This window comes from Crocodylus porosus, unplaced genomic scaffold, assembly GCF_001723895.1.
Source record: "Crocodylus porosus isolate Cpor-Errol unplaced genomic scaffold, CroPor_comp1, whole genome shotgun sequence".
Lineage (NCBI taxonomy): Eukaryota > Metazoa > Chordata > Crocodylia > Crocodylidae > Crocodylus > Crocodylus porosus.
The window spans coordinates 256,229,438-256,249,114 of record NW_017728886.1 but is presented as its reverse complement, the minus strand read 5'-3'; the positions used below and the strand labels follow the sequence as shown (position 1 = coordinate 256,249,114).

At 44.5% G+C, this 19,677-nt stretch overlaps 1 protein-coding gene across 1 annotated transcript in view; it reads left to right on the top strand.

Moving 5' to 3' along the window:
* Positions 1-19,677, top strand: part of ASAP1 (ArfGAP with SH3 domain, ankyrin repeat and PH domain 1) — a 291,905-nt gene that overhangs the window by 158,979 nt on the left and 113,249 nt on the right. The window lies entirely within an intron of this gene.

The following is a 19,677-nucleotide window of genomic DNA, read 5'->3' as shown; positions in this document are numbered from 1 at the left end:
AATGTTGTCTTCACTTAATTTTAAGCTGAAACCAGCATGTGCATTTCAGACGTATTCTCAGTTACTGTTACACTTTAAGAACTGTTAAGCAGAGTTGTGCCTAGGCATACATGTTAGCCATACTGTGTTTGGTTATGTAATGCAGGGCTGTCCAGCTTCTCAATGGCCAGGGGCAACAGCCCACCCTTACCTCTGTAGCCATGGGGTCCTCTGCAGTACCACGTCATGAGGTCCATGCATAGCCTTCCCTCCTCTCCCGGCCACAGACTTTACTGCTGCACCATGTGCATGCATGGGCAGTTACCCCCCTTACCTGTAGGCTTCTTCCCTGGACCACACAGTCAGCTCCCCCAGCACCGCAGGCCATGATGCCTCCTGGGGTGGGGGCAGGAAGTGAAAGCCAGAGAAGGGTGCAGGGAGGTTGGAGACTCCAGCTTCAGCAGCAGCCGTAGCAATGAAGGGAGTGGCAGGCAGGGGGAACCTAGGGGCAGCAGATTAACCCTTTGGACTGACAGCTGGATAGCCCTGATATAATGTAGAGTCAGCAAGAAAAATAGAAATGTGAATTCATATACAATTCTCAAGTGACAGCAGATATCCTGGAACTAATTATCCGTGTATAATATTTATGAGTCTAAAAACATCTTCTGACTGCAAATCTGGTCGGAAAAAATAGAATCAAACTGCCTATGTTTTTAATTCCAAAAACTAAGTTTGTTTAAAAAAAAAAAAGAAAAGAAAAGAAAAAAAAAGCCAAATCTCTCAGTTCTTCACTAGCATATATGTTTTTGACAGTGAAATTCTCACTTGAAAGAGAACCAGTGTCACCATCATCGACTTCTCTACAGAGTCAGGTCTATCATACTATTACCCTACTTCTCAGTACCATTCTCTACTTTTAAACCTTAAAATCTTAGATTATTATAAATAGTTTAGACTCAAGACAGTCTGGTACCCTTGTACATGCTAGTGATTGCATTAGTGATAGAAATTTGGAACTTTTGAGGTAAATGAAGGTGCAAACATGTCAGAAACAGATGGCCAAAACTGGTGTTTTCTGTCCTTTCGCTTCATTTTACCTTTATACCTGGAAGTGGAACTATCACCAGTTTGTTTAGCTCACAATAGCCTATCTCTGTTTCCCAGAAGTTGCAATTTTTGTTTGTTTGCATGAATATGGGGCTGTTCCTATGCACTCAAGATACCTTTGATCGAAGGCACAAAAGTGAAAGTAATCCATGTTGGTAAGAAACACATCAATTTGTTTTTATCCTCTGGTATAAGGTTCAAGAAGGAACTATTTAGATCCCTCCAACTTTCTGCTTCACCTGGGAATATACTAATGTTATGAGAGCATAATGTGATAATAGTTATGAGAGCATAACTCTTGAGATCAATATATTCTTTCAGTCTCTGTAAATACTTTTCTTGAAACAATGAGCTAGCTCCTTCACCCTTATTATAGGTCCATGTTATAGAATGAGATAATGCAGTGGTTTTATTTTCAAGGAATTAAGATTAATTTCAGTACTTTATTCCAGTTACTTCACTTCCATGAAATGTGTCTAGCTTTGGCCAGTGCAGAGGAAAAAACACATTGCAGGCAAATACTAATTAATTAGTCTTCCAAATATAAAATAAAACTGGGTTTAGAATACTCCTGCTTTCTTTCCACTGAAAATAGAAGCCAATCCCATTGGATAGAGATAGTTATCCAGTATAACTCTTCAGAAAAGCTTGATGGAAATGTTAAATATTTAATGAGGGGCCCATCTCAGGAATGGGAATCTCCATCCATATATTTCGTATTCAGTTTAAAATACAGACAAAGGAGTTAATAGCATTTAGACTCAAACACCTTTCTACACTGAATTGAGTTTAGATGCCAGCAATCTATAGTAATAGACATTTTTTCCAATGTCTTGGGTAGTTGCTTTGTTTTTTCTTTCCTTTTTCCTGGCTTCCCCTTCAGTTCGTGATCTTTTAGTTCCTGAAGAATTCAAACAGCAAAAGGATTCTATTAATGGTCCACATGAAACATCTTCAAAATAAAAGCAGCACTGGTGAAAATGATGCATGGAAGAGTATTATATCTCACCTACCTAAATTTACAAGCACTAAGCAAGTGCATACAGGGCATGAGCGACAGAGAACTCCAGCTGTATCAGTCCAAACTTTGTGGTTGGACAAAAGGGTTGGTGAAACGAAACGAGCATTCGGTATGTTATTAGAATACTCAAACACTTGTATATAAAGTTTGGATAACAAGGATTTACAAGCAATTCTACAAGTGCTAGATTGAAATATTTAAACTTTATTTTGCCTCTTACCTTTCTGGAAGGTGCCAGTGGACGGGACTTACCTGGTTACTTAGTTTTCTGCTCTGTTGGGCAACTGCATCGTATAAGCCTCTTCATAATTTTTTTTCTAAACTCCTGCTTAAAAGCAGGTAAGTTGTTTGCCCCCACTCTTCTTCAAGCAGGAAGAAGTGGGCATTCTTTCACAGTCGAGGAACTGTGATGTGATTAGAATAACAGAGACTTGGTGGGATAGCTTACATGACAGGAGCACTGGCATGGATGGGGTACAAACTGTTCCGGAAGGACAGGCAGGGAAGAAGAGGAGGAGGAGCTGCACTGTATGTAAGAGATCTATATGATTTCTCAGAGCTTCAGTATGAAATTGGAGATAGACCCGTTGAAAGTCTCTGGGTTAAAGTTAGAGGGGAGAGCAGCAAGGCTAATGTGGTGGTGGGCATCTACTATAGATCAACAGACAAGGAGAACAAGGCTTTCTTCAGACAACTAGTGGAAGTTTCCAAACAGACCTTGGTTCTCATGGGGGACTTCAGTCACCCTAACACCCTAAGGAGACAACTTCCTTGTGCACGAGTTGGAGAAGACCAACTAGGGGCCATGCTCTTCTTCACAGTTTGAGCAGTAGGTCAAGAATTAGTGGCAGATGTAGAAGTGGATGGCAAGTTGGCCAGCAGTGATCACAAGATGATCTAGTTCAGGATCCTGACAAAAGGAAGAAAGGAGAGCAGAAGAGTATGGACCATGGACTTAAAAAAACAGACTTTGACTCCCTTAGGGAACTGGTGGGCAGGATACCCTGGGGGCTAGCACTGGATTTAGGACCCAGATACTTGTTCGTTGGGGACCCAAAACCCTCAGACTGAACACGACCTGTCCATTCAATAATAGGCAAATGTATTGATACACAGTGATAACAGAAAAGAATAATGCAGGCAGTCCTATAGCTACCAATCATAGGGCTGTCATCAAAATCAAGCTACATTAGGCCAGGACACAAGCTTCACTCTGAGGTTGTCTCTGGAATGTCAGATAGCAGCAGCCTGGAGGTCGGAGGCCGAGCCCTCCCCCTCCCCCCAAGCGAGGTGGATGAGATGGGCTGGTAGCATACCCTCTGTCCATGGTGCCTTGGGGTCCCTTATCAGGGACATCTCTGTCCCTGTGGCCTTGGGGGACCCTTTGTTGCTTTAAAATCTCCGCTTTTGTATTCTTTTCCCTTCCTGATGACTCTCCATCTATGGCTGTCGCTGATTTGGTCTTTCTGTGGTTGCCATACTGTCCATGTTTTGTCTTGTCAGCATATGTTTTTGGTTTCACAACCCATCACATGCACACATCCTAATTTGGGCTTTCTGGGCCTTCTCTTAATTTGGTCTGTTCTCCCGAAACCAGAACCTGAGGCCCCAACTCTTTTGTGCCTTGTGAGCTGGTGCCACCTTACCTCATGTTATGGAACAATGTGGTATATGCCCACAGTTTCCCAGGCTGTGTGTATTGGCTTTGTTGTGTTAGACACCCTGTCTGCCTTAAAGGCTGTGAGACCTGTGTGACCAGGCCTTTAGAAATCAAATAACCCTTGCTGTCACCCTGGACTATTGGTCTAATGCATATATAAATATATAAGCCAATTCCCAAAAGCAGACCTCTAAATACCATTTTCTAGTCATCACTGGGAGGCCAGGCTGAGGGGAAAAGGAGTCTAGGACTGCTGGTTGTATTTTAAGGAAACTTTACTGAGGGCTTAGGAGCAAACCATCCTGAAGTGAAGGAAGAATGGTAAATCTGGCAAGCGACGAGCTTGGCTTAGCAGAGAACTCTTTGGTGAGCTTAAACACAAAAAGGAAGCTTATAAGAAATGGAAGCTTAGACAAACAGCTTAGGAGTAGTATAAGACTATTGCTTGGGCATGCGGGGATAAAGTCAAGAAAGCCAAAGTGCAACTGGAGTTGCAGCTAGCAAAGGAAGTGAAGGGTAACAAGAAGGGTTTCTACAAATATGTCAGAAGCAAGAGGAAGGTCAGGGAGAGTATGGATCCCTTACTGAATGGGGGAGGCAACCTAATGACAAATCATGAGGAATAGGCCAAAATGCCTTTTTTACCTCTGTCTTCACAGGCAAGTTCATCTCCCAGACTACTGCACTTGGAATCACAGTTTAAGGAAGAGGTGAGCAGCCCTCAGTGGTGAAAGAACAGGTTAGGGACTATTCAGAAAAGCTGCATGTGTACAAATCCATGAGGCCAGAGTCGGTACATCTGAAGGTGCTGAGGGAGTTGACTGATGTGATTGCAGAGCCTCTGTTTTTTGTTTGAAACTCATTATGTTTGGTGTTTTGGAGAAGTCCCAGATGATTGGAAAAGAGCAAATATACTGCCCATCTTTAATGAAAGGAAGAAGGAGGATCCAGGGAACTACAGACTAGTCAGCCTCACCTCAGTCCCTAGAAAAATCATGGAGCAGATCCTCAAGGAATCCATTTCTAAGTGCTTGGAGGAGAAGAAAGTGATTGGGAACAGTCAGCCTGGATTCACCAAGGGCAAGTCATGCCTGCCCAACATGGTTGTCTTCTCTGGACAGATTACTGGCTCTGTGGATGCAGGGAGATCAGTGGACATGACAAACTTTGACTTTAGCAAGGTTTTTGATACAGTCTCCCACAAGATTCTTGCAAGCAAACTGAGGGTTGAATGAATGGATTTTAGGGTGAATAGGAAGTTGCCTGAGTCATTTGGTTCAATGGGTAGTGATCAATGGCTTGAGCGCTAGTTGGCAACTAGTATCAGGTGAAGTGCTTCAGGGGTCAGTCCTGGTGCTGGTTTGGTTTCAATATCTTCATTAACAATCTGGAAGCTGGGATGGAGTGCACCCTCAGCAAGTCTGAAGGTGACACCAAACTGGGGGGAGTAGTAGATATGCTTGAGGGTAGCAGCATTCCCTCTAAGCTGCGTGGTGTGCATGGCTGTGCAGGCAGACCTGGCAGCATGGCATAGAGTGCGCCTGTGCGACCATGCATGCCACACAGCTTAGAGGGAATGCTGGAGGGTATGGTTAGGATTCAGAGTGACCTAGACAAATTGGAAGATTGGGCCAAAAGAAACTGCATGATGTTCAACAAGGACAAGTGCAAAGTCTTGCACTTAAGATGGAAGAATCCCATGCACAAGTACAGGCTTGGGACCAATTGGCTAAGCAGTAGCTCTGCAGAAAAGGACCTGGGGGTTACAGTGCACAGTATGAGTCAACAGTGTGCCCTTGTTGCCAAGAAAGCTAATGGCATACTGGGCTGCATTATTAGGAGTGTTGCCAGCAGATCAAGGGAAGTAACTCTTCCCCTCTACTCTGCACTGGTGAGGCCACATCTGGAGTACTGTGCCCAGTCATGGGGCGCCCCACTAGAAAAAGGATGTGGACTAGAGGTGCACTGATACATTGGTCTGATATCAGATCAGTACCGATATAAACAAAATTATCTATAGTGGATATCGGTTTTAAGTAGCTGATAATTGTGCCAATAAATGCCAGTGCTGTGCGCAGCTGCAGCGTAGCACATAGGCAGTGAAGACGCACCCCACAGGATGGAGAGCTGGCTCCAGCTGGTAAATCTGGGGTTGGGGGAAGTGGCATGGGGGGTGGGCAGATCAAGGCCCTGCTGTGAGGGGTACAGGGGCTGGAGAGGGGGCAGAGGCAAGTGCTGCCCAGTTGGTAAGGAACGAAGCCTCAGTGTATCCGGGGGCATGGGTTGGAGCAGGACTTATTCAGGGGGCATGGGGGAGGTGGAGGTGGCCATGCACATGTGGTCTGGCAGCTCCCACCATTGCTGCTGTTACTCATCTGGGAGGGCACGGGGTGAGGGGTGTGTGCTCCTGGATCAGTTGGGCGGGGCAGGCTGTGGCTGTTCCCAGCAGAGCCTGGGCTAGGCAGGGTAGGTGGCAGCGCAGCTGGGAGTGGGGGGCTACAGTGAATTTTAAGTTGGCTGCGGCACTGCCCCTGTCTCGCGCGTTTCCCGGCCCAGGCTCCACCAGGAACAGGCCCTGGATCTGCGCAGGGCAGACTGGGGCTAGGGCAGTTCCTAGTGGAGCCTGGCCCAGGTAGGGCAGGGTGGGGGCCAGCGCTGCTGAGAGGGGGCTACAGGGAGGGACTGCAGCTACCCCAAAATTTGCTGTAGCCTCCTCATGGCCCCCTGCTCCCAGCGATGCCGCTCTCCCTCACAGCGATACCTTGATCTGCCTCCCCTACACCCTTTCCCTTTCGCCTCCCTCCTACTACACCAGACTTACCTGCTGCAAGTCAGTGTATGGGATATCCTGATGTAATTAATTGAGAGCAATTGTATCTTCTCTCACCCTTAAAAGAATTCAGCTTGTTTAGCCTTGATAAAATTAGCTTTTCTCATATAGTGGGTTCTCTTTTCCTGTGATCTTTCAAATGGCTTTTTCTCATTTTTTAGTTTGCATTATTCTTTGTTGAACATGAGACCAGAACTGTAGATATTATTTCAGATTAAGTCTTTTCACAGTGGCATGAATATGTCCATAAAGGAGGTAATCCCCTCTTGATGTATTGAAAAATACTGAGCATTCACCTCCTAAATATTGGGCTATGTTAAGGCTTTCTGAAATCACTAGACCCTTTTGACAATCTTATCTTTGATCTTCACTCAGAGACCTAGAGAAGAGGATCCACAAAATGAATACACAAAAATGAATAGCTTATTAATATCCCAGTCTTATAATAGAAATACAAAGGGTTTTTGTAATCAAATGATTGTTAGGGACTTTTAAAATGATAAAATATTTATCAGCATAGAAGTAATGGAATTTTTCAATAATGTGTGTTCAGAGAGAAGTAGTAGTAAAAAAACTGGATATTCCGATAATCAATAATGTAGCTATAAGCAGCTTAATAAACCTGGGAAATACGATAGTGTTAAGAAATGGTACTCAAAAGACCATAAATAAGGTGTTGTCTTTTCAGGAGAAGAATAGCTCATCTTATCTGTAATAAGACTAATCATTTTTATTCAAGGACCTGTCTAAAATATATATGTATGTGTACGTGTATACATACATACATACATACATACATATATATATATATATATGTGTGTGTGTGTGTGTATATATATATTATTAAGGAAAACTTCCATTATACTGGGGTGGGGGGGACAGAATGTGAAGACAGCTGCAATATTCTGCTGAGAGCTAGAAAAAAGAGCTTCAATAACCTTATTAGTTTTATCAATAATGCAATAGTGAAATATGAAGCTTTTACTTTTCTTGTTTTATAATTGGTGTTAATGGAGGATCTGTTCAGGCCAGCCAAAAATAAATGTTCACATTCTAAAAATTCTTCAAGAGACTAGCAGATTTGTTTAAATACCAGGTTTGATAGAAGGATTTAACTTTTAGCTGTCTTCCAATTCTATAGATCATATACTCCTTAAATCTGAGGGCTTGCATGACTAGCAGGCACAAAAACAAAATTAAGAGGAAGTTAGACATCCACGTAGTTAGACATCCAGACTCCATATAGAGTTAGGTGCCTCTGACAGGTGATTCAGAGATTATAGTTTCATAGTAGTTAAGGTCAGAAAGGACCTCAGTAGATCATTGAGTCCAACCCCTTGCCCTGGGCAGGAAAGAGCGCTGAGGTCATATGACCCCAGCCGGGTACTTGTCCAGTCTCATCTTGATGACCCTCAAGGTAAGGGAAAGTACCACCTCCATTGGAAGGCCATTCTGGATTCTGGCAACCCTTACTGTAAAGAAGTTCTTCCTGATGTCCAACCTAAAGCTGTTCTCTGTCAGTTTGTGGCCATTGTTCTTGGTTATTCCAAGGGGTGCCCTGGTAAACAGAGCATCTCCTATTTTTTGCTCCCCCCCTGATGAATTTGTAAATGACCACAAGAACCCGTCTCAGCCTTCTCTGGACTCTCTCGAGGTTATCCACATCCCTCTTGAAGTGCAGCGCCTACAACTGGATGTAGTACTCCAAATGCAGTCTCCCCAGTGCTGCACAGAAGGGAAGTATCACCTCTCTGGATCTGTTCATGATGCACGTACCAATGCGTGACAGAGTGCGGTTAGCTTTACTGATTACTTTGTCACATTGACAGCTCAAATTAATCTTGAAGTCAACTATGACTCCGAGATCCCTTTCTGTTGCTGTGCTGCTGAGAAGGTCATCCCCCAACCTGTAAGTGTGTTGGTGATTCCTTCTCCCTAGATCAGGGGCAAGCAATTATTTTGGGTGGAGGGCCACTTGCACAATTTTGGTAGGCTGTCGAGGGCTGCATGGGTGGGTGCCCTGCCACCTCGGCACCATCTTGGGACCAATGTCCCATGGCTAGCACCCATGGGGCCCAGAGTGGGGTGCAGGCCAGCAGGGGTCTGTGGAGCCAGGATGCACCAGTAGGGAGGGGGGAGCTGGCCCAGCTCCATAGAGCCCTTGCTGGCTGGAAGCCCACACTCCTACTGCCCTGCTCTGGGCCCCGCTGACACTGGCCCCAGGACAGTGGTATGGGTCCTGTACTCCCACTGGCTCCCCACCTGCTCACACCCAGTACCCCCTAGCCCCATGGTACAGGTGGGGGCAGCAGCAGGGAAGAAGCTGGTGCTGAACGTGGGGAAAAGCGGCTGCTCGCCCGCCCCATGGCTGGTGCCCTGTGCTACAGGCACTCGCAGCCCAGGCAGGGCTGTCTGGAGCAGGCACAGGCAGCCCCAGGCAGGCTGCAGGTGGCTGCAGCACGGGGCACTGGCCATGGGGTGGGTGATGGGCCACTTTTCTCCTTGCTCACCACTAGCTTGTAACCCGCCACCACTGCCAGCCTGGCAGTGGTGGCGGGTTACAAGGTGGTGCTGTGCATGGGGTGGGGAGAAAGCAGCTCCTCCCCACCCCATGCCCAGCACTGCAGCCACTCGCAGCCTGCCTGGGGATGCCTGTGCCTGCTCCAGACATCCCCGGGTGGGCTGTAAGCGCCTGCAGCGCGAGGCGCCAGCCATGGGGTGGGCAAGGTGCTGCTTTTCTCGGCGCAGGGAGGGAGCCCAGGGAAAAGCTGAGCGCAGGGTGGGTGGGAAGCGGCCCCTCCCCACACCCGGTGCCCCACACTTCAAGTGCTCACAGCCCCAGTCTTTGTTGCACTTCATCCTATTCTTTTCTGCCCACTTTTCCAACCTGTCCAGGTCCACCTGGATTTGATCCCTTCCCACTAGTGTGTTTACTCTTCCCTGTAATGTTGTGTCATCTGCAAAGTTGGACAGAGTGCTCTGCACACCCTTATCCAAGTCACTGATGAAGACATTGAATAGCACTGGTCCAAGGAACGAGCCTTGGGGGACCCCACTGCCCACATCTTTCCAAGTCGATACCGACCTGTCCACCACCACCCTCTGGGTGTGACCCTTAATCTATTTTGCCACCTACGTGACTTTGAAATCATCTAAGTCACAGCTGCTCAGTTTATTTCTGAGAATAGGATGAGATACCGTATCGAAAATTCAAGTAGTTGACGTCTACCTTGACTCCTGCATCTGAGCATTTTGTGACCTGTTTATAAAAAGAAATGTTAGTCAGGCAGGAACTACTTGCTGTGAACCTGTGCTGGTCGCCTTTCAGTATTATTTTTCCTGCTGGACTCCCACAAATGTGATCCTTGATAATTTTTTCTAAGGTTTTCCCAAGGATAGAGGTGAGGATAACAGGCGTGTAATTACCCAGATCCTCCTTCCTCCTCTTTTTGAAAATAGGGACCACATTGGCCTTTTCCAGTCCTCTGGGACCTGACCTGAGCACCATGAGTGCTCAAACAGCTGTGCCGGTGGCTTTGTGACACTGGCCAATTCCTTCAGCACCCTTGGATGAAGTTCATCTGGGCCCACTGACTTAAACACATTCATCCCCTCCAAATATCCTTTTACTAGGTCAGTGCTGACCATTGGTAGGGTGGTGTTCCTTCTGTGCCTGTCTATAATGCATTGGAAGATTTGTCTTGATCCATGTTCAGGAATACAGAGGCAAAAAACTCATTGAAGAGCTCAGCCTTGTCTCTCCTATCTGTCACCAATTTCCCTAGCCTGTCCTGTAGCGGTCCTATGTTCCCCTGTGCCGCCTTTTTGCTCTCTGTATACCTGAAGAAGGACTTTTTGTTGTCTTTATTTTTTGTCACCAGCCTGAGTTTCATTGCTGCTTTGGCCTTCCTGGCTCCCTGCGAGTGAGAGCCAAGGGGGTATACTCCTTATTAGTGCTGAACAAGAGAGGTGCCTGCAGTCAGCCAATAGGAAACAGCTAAACTTCTTTTCTCCTCGGGATACAGGAACCTGGCTTAGTCAGTGGACAAGATCTTGTGTGCCCAGAGGGTATGTGCATAATTGATCAATTGCCTATCTTTCAGCTAGTAGCCTCATGGTTGGGGCATGACCTGGGTTATAGGCTTTCCTCAGCCTGAGGAGGGCCAACCCGCATCTTCCCATCCTAGGAGAGTGCCCTAACCACAACACTATTGAATAATTTTGGTGGGGAGCACACTACAAATCTCATTTGAAGGAAGGCTAATGGATAGTTAAGAGTGCAAAAGTCAAGTGGCCAACAGGAGGGCAGGAAAGAAAGGAGCATAACTCTGTAAGCCAGTGATGATAGTCCTGAGGAAAGAAGAAACCTGGGCTTTAGTTCCTGCAGCCAGGCTCATCTCCTAACATAAAATGCATAAATAGTGGTGGGAGATGAGAACAAAAAGTAGGACTGCCTCTCTGTAGCCTGGAACCGTGTCTTCCAATTTCTGGGCTAGTCCTCGAACAACAAGGTAGTTATCCAAAAAGTAAACACTCCTGCCACCATGTGAATTTTTGATTGAGTGACTGTCCAAGCTGTGCTTTCTACTGAAGTGAGTGCTGTCACTGTGAGATGAGGTGCCTGCTGTTCAAATCCCTTAAGGGTCTCCCTGGCATTCACTTATCAGATCTGACCTAGATTGCAGCAAAGCTTACGTAGGAATAAAATGTCTGGCTGCTCGTACTGGCTCACTTCTAAGCATACTAAGGAACTGATGCTGAGGAGCATGGGGATCTTTACAATGTATTCAGGGGCTTAAAAGTTTTGTGGCTGTTCAAGTGAGATTTGATCTGGATTGCTTTGTCAGACTTAGGTACCTAATTTCTCTCTAAATTAGTTAGGTGCTTTGCTGATTGATATACAGGCTGCTTTGCTCTGGGCCATGGGCCGAAGAAGTGAAGGATAAGAACCCGGCTTGCAACAGCGAAACCAGAAGTGAGACTTACAGTTTTGCTTTTACCGTGTCCCTCCGACCCTGGTTAGTGGAGCTTTCTGGTTCATAAAGTGCCGGATAACGCAGCTTTGGCTGTAATTAACTTACTACTCTGCTCTTCCATATCCTTTACAATGTGTGGTTAAAAAAATAATTAAACTCAGGAACTTTTCAAGTCGAGTAAGATGCAGTCATCTCAGAATTAGGTCTGATCAGAAGGCCATAGTTTCACTCCATAGAATTTCTACAGTGACCTTAATGGACTGTAAAGTACCATACATGTCAATGCCTGTCATCCTTTTTGCAAGCAGGTGATACACCAGATAACAATGCTGAGATAGAGTACTATTTAAAAATAAGAAAATAAGCAGTTTTCCCTAATCTCTACCTTACCCTCAAATGTAAAATGCAATCACAAACAGTGCCAGTGGCAAGGATTTCTTAGGGTCATATCTAACTGGACCAACTGCGTAGTTAGAATAGTGTTAAAACAAGCTTTTGAATACAGGAAACCCTCGCTATTTGTAGGTTTGGCAGTTGCGGTTTCAAATATTCGTGAATGTGGAATCTGGATTTTAAATGCACTTTATACATCTGTAGGAGCTCTTCAGGAGTTTCATGCTTGCTGATGCCAGGCTTCCAGCACTGCACTCCTGCTGTTGCTGCCGGAGCAGTGCTCCACCCCCTCCACAATGTAGACTGTGTTCATGAACGCAGTGCCTTATTCACGGATTTCACCGTTTGAGGTGAATGGCGAGGGTTGCCTGTACACGCCATTCTTCTACTGGCTTTTACTCCTTAGGTCTGAAGAAGAATGTCTTGCATTTGAAAGGTTGTTACTCTACCCCAGCTGCGCTGTGGATCCAATAAAAGATAGCACTCTAAGAAATCCTTGTGTATTGCATAATTCCTGGACCATCGAGGCTACAACATCACTCTAACATTATCATCACAAGTAGTAAAATTATGACTAGCTTTCTAGGAAACATGCATGTCTTTTCTGTAAGAGGCCAGATAACTAGATTGGTTGTTTTCACTTCTAAATCTGATGGCCCTAAACTTCATATTAGCATTTTTATGCTACATTAACTGTAAATAATAATCACTCTGGATTCATCTACATGTGTGCTTTACTGTAGAGTAGACCAATTGGCTCTGCAGTAAAATGTCACAGTCTACCTGGGTAATGGTATTTAGGGCAAAGTAAATTAATTGACTCTGTCATAAGATAGTATTGTTGGGCACAGCATTATCTTAAGGCAGATTCATTAAGTGTGATTTAAACTCATGTGTAGACAGTGACTGTTGGGTGCAAATTGCTCCTGGTCAGCCCAGCCAGCATGGGGCCAGACCCTTGGCTCCTGCCTGCCCCTCTGTCCCTTGATGCCAGAGCCTGGGGCTGACTCCCAGTGCCCCATGCAAGCCCAGGGCTGCTCTGCCCTCACTCAGATTGCTGCAGTCCTGGGCACATGTGTAGATGCTGCACCCAGGAACAGTTGACTCTGGCTTGAAATGCTCCAGAGTTTGTGTCAAGTTAATTTAATTTGTAGATGCACCCTCTGAGAAGGAAGTTTAATAAGAAAGAAATTATTAGAAAGCGTCTGGGAAGCCTTAAGGTTAATATGTTTTATTGCAATAATTTATTAGTGCCTTGTATTTTCAAAGCTTTGTTCAAATGCTGTTTTACTGAGAATATGATAAAGAACATTGTCAATACTTGAAAAATTTTTTTTTGCCAATAATGGAAGCTATGGGTAATATATAAATATATGCATATATTTATACATGCACGCATAAAATATATATGTACCACTGAAAAGGAGTGTACTTTGCTTTCTCTCTCTCTCACATGTGAAGGCAGTCTTCAATGAGAGAGCTGCTTACCAGTTGTTGCTATAGCATTAATTTAATATATTATGTTTGCTTTATGTGGTTGTACAAGAGCAGAACCAGACATTAGATTATTTATGTACAACTATCAGAGCTCTTGTATCTTGATTCTATTCTCTTTAACTTTAATTAATTCTGTCCTTTTGTGAAAGAGATATTCTGAAACGATTCATAGATGCAGGGAAGTGGAAAACATGATTAATTTCTTGATGCTTACAAAAGGCTGTCAGCCCAATCATATGTACAAAAGAATATTCTTTTAAATTAAGACTACGTGGTATTCAGTGCTATATGGGATTTTATTTTAAACATTTACTTATTTCAGCAAAGCCTTTTATCAGTTGTTTTACATGTTCCATTTAAACTTAATAATATATTTCTGAGTTCACTTGGACCAACATTTGAAAAACAGATAAAAATCGAGCATAATTCAGTATTTTGGCTAGTTTAAATACTTTTTATATTTATATTTTCCAGTTCTCTCTCAAAACTAAATAATTTGATGATATGGCAAAGAATATGGTGACTATTTCTCCTCCAGCATCACAGCCATGCTTACATTCTTACTAGCCTTCAACTAGTTCCTTCAGTATGCTTCTCACATGTCATGATTTGCTATTGCAAACTCCTCTAAATGCTGGCTACTTAGCACCGAGTGCAGCATCTGAATTCTTTGCCTGCACTTTCCAATGCTGACTCTCACCTGTCAACAATTCCACATCCTCTCAAGGCTCTGATCTCTTCCTTAAGATGCATGATCAAACTGGCATCTTTCCATGCATTTCCTTGGAAAGCTTTAGTTTCTACATTCACTTTGTCCAATTTCATCACCTTACTCCGCTCTAAAATAGCTAACTGCTCTTTCAGATCCTTCGTGAGTTTAGTCTCCTGCTTCTCCTTTTCTGACAGCTTCCTAACAGTCAACCATCTCAGTTAAAGCAGCATCCTTCTTGTCTCTCTCCTTTTCTTAACTGACCACTCCAGCCATTTACTACAAAGTACTCCATACACTAACTTGTTATCACTTCTCAGCATCTTTCCAAAACACAACTTTATTCAACGGATACCGCCATGTGTATTTCTCTTTCAGTAATGGCTCCAGCCATTCCTCAAGTCTCAACAACCGTAGCAATCTTATCTTTCTTCATGACAGCTCATGATGACCAACCTAGCTTCTTTCAGAACCTAAGCACTAACTTGTTAGTGTATTATTTAATTAATCAATTAGCATAACATATAACCTAACACAATTTGGGTGAGCCAATTAATACAATTAGTTATACAAATATGCAAGATAAGCCAGTCAGCTCATTATTTTAATTAAGTGTGCCCACCCAGGGATGTCAAACTGTTGAGGAGGCTGTCTCTAATTAATCAATATGCAAATGAGCTGTTATAACAGCACTGACTGAGGCTACCAACCGTCTTTCACTATCTCTTATTGGACTATTAGCCTACTGTTTGGTCCCAGTCTCACTATTGGCTAATAAAGAAATCAATACACCAGTTAGTAATTAAGCCACAAGGCTGTTTTAAATAAGAACAAATAATGAAGATACAGCAATTAACGATAGAGATACAATGAATAGACAGTAACCAGAACAATTAGTAGAGAGATTAGAAAGCAAGCTCCTTTCTCCCTCTCAAGTGGTAACTGTGTTGGAGGCTCTGACAGCTGCTTCCGTGACAAGCATCCAGACATTGCAAGTAAGAAAGCTTTTTTTTTTATTTATTTTTTTTTATCTCAGCCACTCCACCCAGTCGCCAGAGCTTTTCCCTTTCTTCAGGTACTGCACTCTCTGCAAGGGACAGTGATACGTTCCCCTTGTTTGGTGGTGTTGGTCCCTGGTAGTGGACAGACTATTCGAAACGTGTCTGAGTTTGTTCTCTGGGGAGCCTCCTCACTCCACAGCTAGAGGCATACGCACAGCAATCACAATCTATCACTCGCTGTATCACACCCCAGTCAATACAAGACCAACCCAAAGACCTTGCACAACACCATGGCACACAGCCCGGTCTTGCACAGTGCACACAACCACATCTGAATCTTGCCCACCCATCTGAACCCACTCTCTCCTCAGGCTCACGCACACACCTCTCCTAGGGTGCAAGCTCTTTTTAAATCATTTGCTCATCCAATCACTCAGGGGTACTGTCACTCATCAAGCACTCCAGTCACACCTTTAATCATCTAGGACAAAGGTATTGAATGCTAGATGGCGTCACACCAGTTTTGGTGCCAACACAGTTGTATAATAAACCAACATTATACTGCACATGTTTAGATGTGGAAAAGAGGTCATTACCGCAGGAAGGTGTAACGTTCACCCCTTTTGGAGTCTCCTGGCTCATAGCTTACTGGGCACATGCAGTTGTATACTGTTTATCTCTTCTTTAGTGACTTAACTGTTATGCACCTTCACTAGGCAGGTCCAGGGATACGCCACCAAGGAGTCTACAGGGTCACTGGTACTAGAGTCTCCTAGGAAAAATGCAGCAAAAGAGAAGCACTGATATATATTTTTTATTATTATTATTTTTATCTTTTCCTGCTGTGGTAGCTAAATCATCTTAAACAGCATTCATTCAGTGGAGAGAGAGACTCTTCTGTTGGTGCACATGTACACATGCTAAATGTTTTCTAGCACAGCTTTGTTAGCTGGGGCTGCATTTTTTTTTGGTTCATGACCTTTGTTACCAGGACTACACCAGCAAAACTTTTAGCCTAAACCACCCCCAGAAGTAGTGCCAGCATTCAGTTAAGGTTGTTCATAGAATAAATGTTATAGTAAAAGTAGAATAAGTGGCAAGTAATCAACAGAACTGAAATGCTGTGAATGGAATGGTCATAGAGCTGACGAGTCCAAGAACTTAGTTTCATAAAATAATCTATCATAGTTTTCTAGGTGCTGCTCTGGATCACTGTGTACAAACGAGGAAGAGAGAATTGTATAAGCCCTCTTAAAATACCAAAACGATGAAAGGAAACTAGAGAAAAGGGTATGAGAAAATCATAATAGGAGAGGAAGGTAGCCTGTTAGTGGAAATGGTGAGGTACATAGAGAGCAATGAGAATTAGCTTGAGTGATTCAGCTGAGGCTGCAGCTATATGGTAAACGTAGTGTCCTCAGCAGTGGTGCTCTTGAGTGTGCTCTGGATGGCTGTCTCCTAGAAATGAAGTGATGTAAATATGGTATTGTAGACAGGCTAATTAGCTACAGGTGGGTGAATCTGTTCTGAATTGGTGCTAATTAGCGCTTTCAAAATGCAGAGCTGTAGCTGCGTTTCATTGATGAGAGAGAACATTGTTGATCTGAGGAAAAGTTAAAAAAAAAAAAACTGGGAGAAAATTAGGAACACAGCCCAGAGCATTTGCTATAGACTTAGCAGAGTCACGAGTCATGACTTCACACACATTTGTAGCTGTCCGTGGCAAAGTGGGGCTCCCTGCCTAGCCACAGTGCTAGGTTCCCCACTTGCCTTTGGGCACCCCACCCACCTGACATTCCTGCCATGCCTTGTTCTTAATTAGATGTTAATTAAGGCAAGATGCTGCCCATTCTTGCCCTGATGCCAGGGGGCGCTATATATGCAGCTCCATACCTTCCCTACACCACAGCCCATGCCTAACAGCTGGATGCCATCTGCTAATCTCACCAGCCCTGCACTGGGCCCCAAAATCCTCCAATCAGGACCCCTCCAAGATCCCTCCATTCAGGTGGCCTACCCTGCCTTCATTTGGCTGTCTGGCTCCCTGAAACCATTTCACCCCTTGGGCATAGTCCTCCTGGGACCTTTGGCCACACAGGCCCTGGTCTCACCTCCAAGGCCAGTCAGGACCCCAGGCCCTCAGCTCTGGGCATCCCTCACAGTGGGCCCCTGGTCCTTTTGACTGTTCTGGTCCTGGCCCCAGCCATGACCAGTCGAGGGTATCCTACATCAGGCCTCTGCCACTAGCCCCTCCACTCTCCGTCTGGCCCGTACTAGGGGTTACCCACCTGGTTGTGGGAGGTGGGGTAACTCACACTGTGACTGGTGTTCCAGGGTCTCACAGGGACTCTCGCTCTCCCCCGGAGCAGCATGTCTTTGTGCTCTTTCTGTATAAACATATTGGACACTCAGCCCTCTAGTTTTCATCCTCCTTCCCTGGGGTTCCTCATCTCTGCCCCCTCACTTGGGGCTCCACACTGCACCCTCACTCGGAGCCACAGGGCTTTGCTCCCTGGTGGGCTCAGGTGGCTGTAGCCATGCCTCACCCCAACTACCTTTCCTTAGCGTCTTTCACCCCACATAGGGCTTGGGTGGCTGCAGCCATGCCTGGCCCCCCTCTCTCCCTCCTCGGGGCCTCTCAGGGTCTTGCACACCACAAGGCTCAGGTGGCCGCAGCCATGACTGGCCCCCAACTACCTCCAGCATTACTCAAACCCAACCGAAGGTGAGGGCTACTGTTAAGGTGCCCCTTCTCACCTTTCACCTGGGTGATCACTGGCCTGGCATTTTCTGGGAGCTCCCGTACCACTGAGAGCCCCACCAGGCCACCCACTCCCGGCAAGGTGCAGTTTTAGGTCATACCCAGGACCAGGAATCTCTAAGCCATCTCCTACACCTCCTGCCCTTACCTCCAGGATGTTATAGAGCCTTGTAGCCCAGCAATATTACTGCCTCACTCACTAGTAGGGAACTGATCTGTTTATATAGGCACCCAGGGATCTAAAATGGTTGCCACAATCAAGCACCTGCTGGCAGCTTGGCTCGGATCTTAAAGTGGCAGGCACCGACAGTGTCCTGCCACACCTCTCTGCCTTAAAATGGTACCTGGGGGAGGTTTCACTTACTGCTCCTCCAAAGCAGACTCCCCTCAGAGCCTGTGAGAGCCCTCGAGTGTCGAGCACCCCCCGAAGGTGCTTTGCCACATTGTCAATTGACCAAAAAAGTGGCACCAGCATACTGTTATCCCATCTTGTTTCTGTTGATCTTGTATACTAATATTAAGATGACTCCATTAAATTAAGAAATTGGTTTCTCCTGCCCAAATGTAATGGCATAAACTCGTGTGTGTCCTTTCATTTCCCAAATGTTCACAAGTTGTTATAGCTGTTATTTCCACTTCGAGTCCATATAGTTTTGAGAGGCTTTTTCAGTTGTATATATATTTTTTCTTATTGTGATGCACGTAGACGTTTTACCACCTTTTATTCTACTTAAGCTTGGAAGTATAACGAATGTTAAATAGCCATAGGTTGTTTAAAATCATTTGCAAAATGCCCAGTGCGCATATCCACATTTTAAAAGCTATGCAAATAGTTTGTACCCACTTTAACTGTGATTGTATCATTGTGGTGTTTATGAATGAGAATACACATGGCTGATGTATGATAATTTGTGTACAGGTAAGGCAATAGTGTACTTGGTCATAAGTGTGCTTGTACTTTTTGTGCATATGTTTGATATTTTCAGACTGAAAAACCTGTAATTTAATAGTTATGTATCTTTTTTTGAAGACTCTCAGATAATGGCAGAATTAATATAAGTACCCATTACAAGTTTGCTAAATATGATAGGATCAGTAACTATGGTTTGTTTGTTTTTTCTACAGCTGAGTTTCAGGCCTCATTTCTTTTCATAGAAAATTATATATATGACATAAATTCTGTTGTGTTGTGCAGGAGGCCACTTATTCGGTAACTGCTACCACTCGTTTCAGCACCTTAATTCACCTTTTGAGATGTTTCCTTTTCAAGATTTAAACTACCTTAGAGTTGATGAGATTGCAGCCCAAAATTCTTTGGTGGTTGTTATTCATTATCATTATAGCATTATGAAGAAAAACCTTGTATGAATATGAGAAGGCAGAGAATGTATGCATGTATTTCATTTTACTGGCGCATTACTCAAGACAGCTTTAAAGATATTCATTCCTGAAGACGTCAGCATATGTCAGCTGAATTGCAGCAGCATAGTGTTCAAGGGTAATAATCAGTTCTAATATCTGTGAGTCATAAGAAGGATGGAATTTGAAAGAGTGCTGACAAACTGTATCAGGTGAAAAATACAAGTAACTAGCTCATGTTCATGAACATTCCTCCCACCTACACCACCAACACCCCACAAAACGTGATCAGTTGCCGAATCACATTTTAGGGCATTGTTTTTAGAGTTTCTTTACAAATAAACAAGAATGCTAGTCTAAAATCTGGGCCTAATGGAGCCC